Source organism: Littorina saxatilis, unplaced genomic scaffold, assembly GCF_037325665.1.
Source record: "Littorina saxatilis isolate snail1 unplaced genomic scaffold, US_GU_Lsax_2.0 scaffold_1300, whole genome shotgun sequence".
NCBI classification, from domain to species: domain Eukaryota; kingdom Metazoa; phylum Mollusca; class Gastropoda; order Littorinimorpha; family Littorinidae; genus Littorina; species Littorina saxatilis.
Genome location: NW_027128535.1, coordinates 4410 through 10000, shown reverse-complemented (window position 1 = coordinate 10000; position 5591 = coordinate 4410). Strand labels below are relative to the sequence as shown.

At 37.2% G+C, this 5591-nt stretch overlaps 1 long non-coding RNA gene across 1 annotated transcript in view; it reads left to right on the top strand.

Annotated features, from left to right (window-relative positions):
- LOC138956892 (uncharacterized) overlaps nucleotides 1–4702 on the top strand; it is a 5003-nt gene extending 301 nt beyond the window's left edge. The window contains exons 1-3 of the long non-coding RNA XR_011452856.1: nucleotides 1–281; nucleotides 649–804; nucleotides 3133–4702. The exon at nucleotides 1–281 is cut by the window's left edge and continues 301 nt beyond it. This is a non-coding gene — a long non-coding RNA (uncharacterized lncRNA). The remainder of the gene's footprint in view (nucleotides 282–648; nucleotides 805–3132) is intronic.
- The last annotated feature ends 889 nt before the right edge of the window (nucleotides 4703–5591 follow it).

Sequence of the window (5591 nt, the reverse complement as noted above, 5' to 3'; positions counted from 1 at the left end):
GGAGTACATGAATAGTAGTGTTGACGAAAAAACATGGCGGCCGTCGTTCGTGAATCTAATATTTAGCAGTTCAACACGTCCACCAGAGAAATATATCGACAAAGAAGTTGAAACACTGACTGCCCTTCTGAAGGAATGCAATCGGGATGTGAATGGTACAGCTGATTTTGGACACGGTCTGCCTTGAATGGGGAGGTTGGCGATGAATCGCACTGTACACTACAGGACATTTTCCTCTCAGTCTCACTGATTTTCAATCATCGGTTTGGATCAACCAGCAGGTAAGTTATTGTTTTTAAAATCCAAGACATGACCATTGCAAACGTGGCCTTTGTAGAACTGAGCAAGATTTATCTGTTTTTTATTCATGTGTGTGTTAGTGTTACTGAGTAACTGGGTGTGACTGTGAGTCACTGAGTGTGTTTTTGTTGTGTTCTTTTTTTTTACTCAAGTTTATAAAATGCTTGACATCTTTAATCTGCATGCACAGAATCAAATGCTGCTGTATCAGTGTATGAACTATGTTTGTAAAAGAATAAACAAAACAATTACTGAATTAGTGAGTGATTTGGCTCTGATAGTGAAGTTGAAATAGTACTTATTTCATTTTCAAGACATGTTATGTTAATATTGTTCTGGTTTTTTCAGGCCTCCCGAGAAACCAGACATGATGTGCATCATTCATACAGCTCCTGTCTTCCAGTTCCAACAGTTTACCTTTAAACATGGATACATGTACTGGAGAGGTATCAGGATGACTTGGCGTGGTGCTTTACAAATTACATTACAGACTACCCCTGAAGAGTAAGTTACACATTTCTTTACCACTTACAGCTTTTGCTTGTCAAATCTGTATGGTAAAATTTATATATATATATATAGTAACATTAGGTATTGGTGATGGACTGGGTGGCCGAGTGGTAACGCACTTGCGAGAGGTTGCGAGTTCGACCCTGGGTCAGGGCGTTAGCAATTTTCTCCCACCTTTTCTAACCTAGGTGGTGGGTTCAAGTGCTAGTCTTTCGGATGAGACGAAAAACCGAGGTCCCTTCGTGTACACTACATTGGGGTGTGCACGTTAAAGATCCCACGATTGACAAAAGGGTCTTTCCTGGCAAAATTGTATAGGCATAGATAAAAATGTCCACCAAAAGACCCGTGTGACTTGGAATAATAGGCCGTGAAAAGTAGGATATGCGCCGAAATGGCTGCGATCTGCTGGCCGATGTATTGTTTAAAAAAAATTCCATCTCACACGGCATAAATAAATCCCTGCGCCTTGAATATGTGCGCGATATAAATTGCATAATTTTTTTTTTAAATAAAAAAAATAATCCCTGCGCTTAGAACTGTACCCACGGAATACGCGCGATATAAGCCTCATATTGATTGATTGATTGTAGTCTGAAGCTATAAACATGTACTGATGTAGATAATTCAGCAGTCTTTTGTTCTTTGTAAATTGTATTACAAGTACTTTGTAGATCTATGAAATTATTCATATATTTGAAGATGCATAGTAATACTGTGCATGGTAATTGGTATGATGTACTTTGTATATAAGGCCTAAAAAAAAATAGGTGTGGTTACGGTAACCCGACCTACCCTATTATTAGGGGCCGACCCAAAAACTTTTTATTACATAAATTTGTACCCAAAAAAATGAAAACAAGAAAGCGAGTGCAGAAAACGCAATGAAAGCGAAAGCGCTCGAGTCGTCATGCAGACGACAGACGATGCAGGGGAAATTACTAAAAAGGCCCAACAGACGCTTGCCATGACAAAAATGGCGGCATCTTCTTCGGTTGCGATTGCTACACGCTTGGTTGCTCTGCTATTAAGAAAAAAAAGTATTAAAAAAAAAGTGATTGCCTAACTTCCTACCCTATTTATTTTGGCTATGTTACCTTAACCACACCTGTGGTTGGTACAAATATCTTTATTTTCTCTCTGCTTCCCATCTTAAAGTTTGTTGCAACCCTATACTCATAAAGTGCATTATACTGTTTGTATGAACATTGAACTATTGCGATGCAAGAAAAAAAACCAGGAAATAGCTAGAATGAAAGATTTACTCATTACTGGAATTATTTTAAAAACAGTCAGTCCTTTCCTTGGCTCACAATCACAGATCTGGCCATTTTTTTAATTATTATTTTTTACATGGAATAAGAGTTACAATGTAAATTGTATGTAATACCGCCTGTGTACTTGGATACCTACTTCTACATCCAACACCCTGACTGCCCCTGCGCAGAGTTAGAATTTTCTGAATGAATTCACATCACATTTCTCAACAAAACTGTAAGGCCTAAAAAAAAATTGTCTGTTTAGGGTAACCCGACCGACCCTATCGATTTGGCGCCGACCCAAAAACTTTTTTTTGATTTCCAAAAAAAAAAAGAAAAAAAAAGAGGTAAAAATGCTAAAAAGAGACATTTGGCGTTTCTTTCTCTCCCTTTCTCTCTGTTTTATTTATACGTTAGTTTTGAAACATGTATTCATCAAATATAAGAAGTGAATGTTCAGCCAACATAGCATTTACACACACAAAAAAAAAAAAACAAAAAAAAAAAAAAAACTTTAACTACCTACCGACCCTACTTTTTTTGGTCATGTTACCCTAAACAGACAATTTTTTTTTTTGGCCTAAGGTGTCAACGCTAAATATGTGTGTGGGATGAGGGCTCATGCTGAATTTAAAAAATAGTAACTTTCCATCATATTCCAGAAAAGCTGCTCACATCAGCAGCATAACAAGATATCATGTTGTTAGAAAGGTAACTTTGTGAGGAAGTCTTTTTAATTTTAATGATGAAAGATTATCTTTTTAATTTTAATGATGAAAGTATAAATATATATCCATGAAATAAATGGTTTTCACAGGAAGGAATGATGGCACCTGTAATAGTACAGAACAATGTTTACAGTTTAGTTCATAGTTGTCACTGTCAGTATCACCCACACTATTCTCCATCCCACTGATCTTGTGAAGAACAAGTAATACCTCCTACCTACCTTCCCGCACCCCCACCCCCAACACACACCCTCTTCTCGATACCCAAAACATATCCCCATCAGCGCACAGCAAAGTCTGGATGTGCTCAGTAATACATTTTCTTTATTTTCCAGGAAGTGAGGTGCCGAGATATGACGTGCAGGCAGCTTGCAGAGTGGTGCCTGGCTTTGCTGCAGATGATGATCAGATTCAGTCCATTCTGTGCTGACAGAGCTACCAGAACTGCTTTAATATAGTCCATCTGAAGATGCTTACACTTACAGAGGTTTTCTGTTGCCTTAGTGGTGAAATGAACATGTAACACATTAACAATAACATTATACACAAATAATGTGTGGTGCGGTGTGGATCAAGGGTACATTTTGACTTATGTAAGTTGTCAATTCAGCTAAATACAGGTAGTGTTGGTATGCAGATATTTTCTTACAGCAAACAACGGTTTGTTTGTTTTTACTACATAAAGTGGTATTATCTTTTATGTTGTTTGAGTGCTTTAAGTTAAGCTGCTCACAGGCAGTATTTTACACACAGGCTTAGCTTTGGGAGATGTGTGTGTATGTTTCAGTCAATGCGTGTTCATGTATAGACTTTGTTTGCAATATTAGAATTTAGATCTTTTAACTGCATTATGCACATGAAATGTGTTAACCCATGACTTTTTCTTCCTTTGAATCCTAGTCAGTACTTTATCTTGTTTAACATTTTCATTGATTCTGTTTTTGGGTCGTTCTGGTGCATCCTGGATGGTTCAATTCATTCTTATGTTGTGCTGAAATGTTGCTTTTGTAATACAGTCTGCCAAGATTGTGTCTTTCACTTGGATGTAGTGAACTTATTTTTTAAATGCCTGCTCTGCCTCATTAAAACACTTCGCCTCACTGCGTCAGACCTTCATCAGGCTTTTTGCATGGGATAAGAAAATCCTTCCACTTGGTCACATAGCAAAAGTCAGCACCCTGACTTCTTAGTGTGGTGATGTCTTTTCTTATTAATTTATTTCCCCCAAAAGGCATAAGTGTTTTAAACAAAATTATGTCTTACAGCTACAGTGGAACCCCCTTTTAAGACCTCCAGAAATCTGAGAAAGTCAGGTCTTAAAATGGAGGTAAATTTACAGAGGTTATGAACAGAAAGTCTGAGAAAACAAGGTCTTAACATGGAGGGGGTCTTAAAAGGGGGGTTCCACTGTATGACTATTGGGGATTATGTGTTTGTAAAGATAGAGCTGAGAATCCTACACAGAATTCTGTGCATAGAAGGCGGCCTGAATCTTGACCCACACTGCTGGCATGACCTTCATATCTGCATTCAACGCTTTACTTTTACCCTGGTAACTTTACGGTTGCTCTCTCTGGATTGAGCATTTTTTATTTCAACCAAGGGGAAAAATTAAATGCCTCTGTAGAGATTCGAACCTAGGACCTAGATTTTCAGGCAGATGTCCTAACCACTACGGTAGTTTTTTCTATTGTAAGATGGATATATATATGTCTAGCGGATGCAGCTACATGTACAAATGTGCCAAATTAGAACTTGCATTCTCAGCCTATAATCTTTGGCCATTCATGCGAGTCGAGTACTAAATATTGTGAATGCATGTGAGACTGCCTTGTTTTACTTTTGTGAAATGTGTGAACTCACTTTTTTTACATCTTTGTGTTAATAAATGCAGTTTATCAGTTACCTCTGTTTGTTTCTTCTGCAAGTATGTCAAATTGCCCACACACACCCTCATGCGCACACACACACACACACAAAATCAGATCTCAAGAGTAAGTATTCTTTTTGCAGTTTTATTTTAATGCCCATAATCAGTCAAACAAATATATCATCACACTTCGTCACTTGCACCTAAGCTTAACAGTAGCAGTCCTGCATACATATGTAATGTGTAAATGTTTCAGGTCACCATCTGTCCTGGCTTGAACATGCAATAAGAACACCTCTACACAAACACATGTACAGTCAACCGGCTAGCTGCTTCCCTGAAAGGCATATTTTTCTATGAATTAATCGATTTTCAGCAGACAGCAGCCAGGTAGTGGATCTTTAGTATATGTCCAAGCAGACGGTTGATCTTAGTACAACACATCAAGGAAATATTTTTTAAAAACAGATCCAACATCTAATCTTCCAAAGTTCATAATCAATAAAGAAGAAAGGTATGTTACTGGAACCCTTTATTTATGATTTAAGGCAATGTGCGGCAGTAAAATTACCAAACTTAAACTTGAAGAATACACTCAAGGAATAACTTAGTTTTCTGGGTAGTTATTGAAGTGACTTATTAAAATGAATGAAAACATTGTGGATGGATATTGACGGCTGTTGCGATGAAAACTGGCATTTACAGCGTCAAATGGGATTTCTAGAAAACGGCTTTACAGCAACATCATACATCAGAAATTCATAATATTTGGCACAAGGATACACATGTATTATATCTACAATCATATAGAACGTGTTTGTTTTTTTAAACAACTACAGTTGAATTTAAATTAATTATTGTAATGAATCTTTCTTTCTTTATTTGGTGTTTAACGTCGTTTTCAACCATTCAAGGTTATATCGC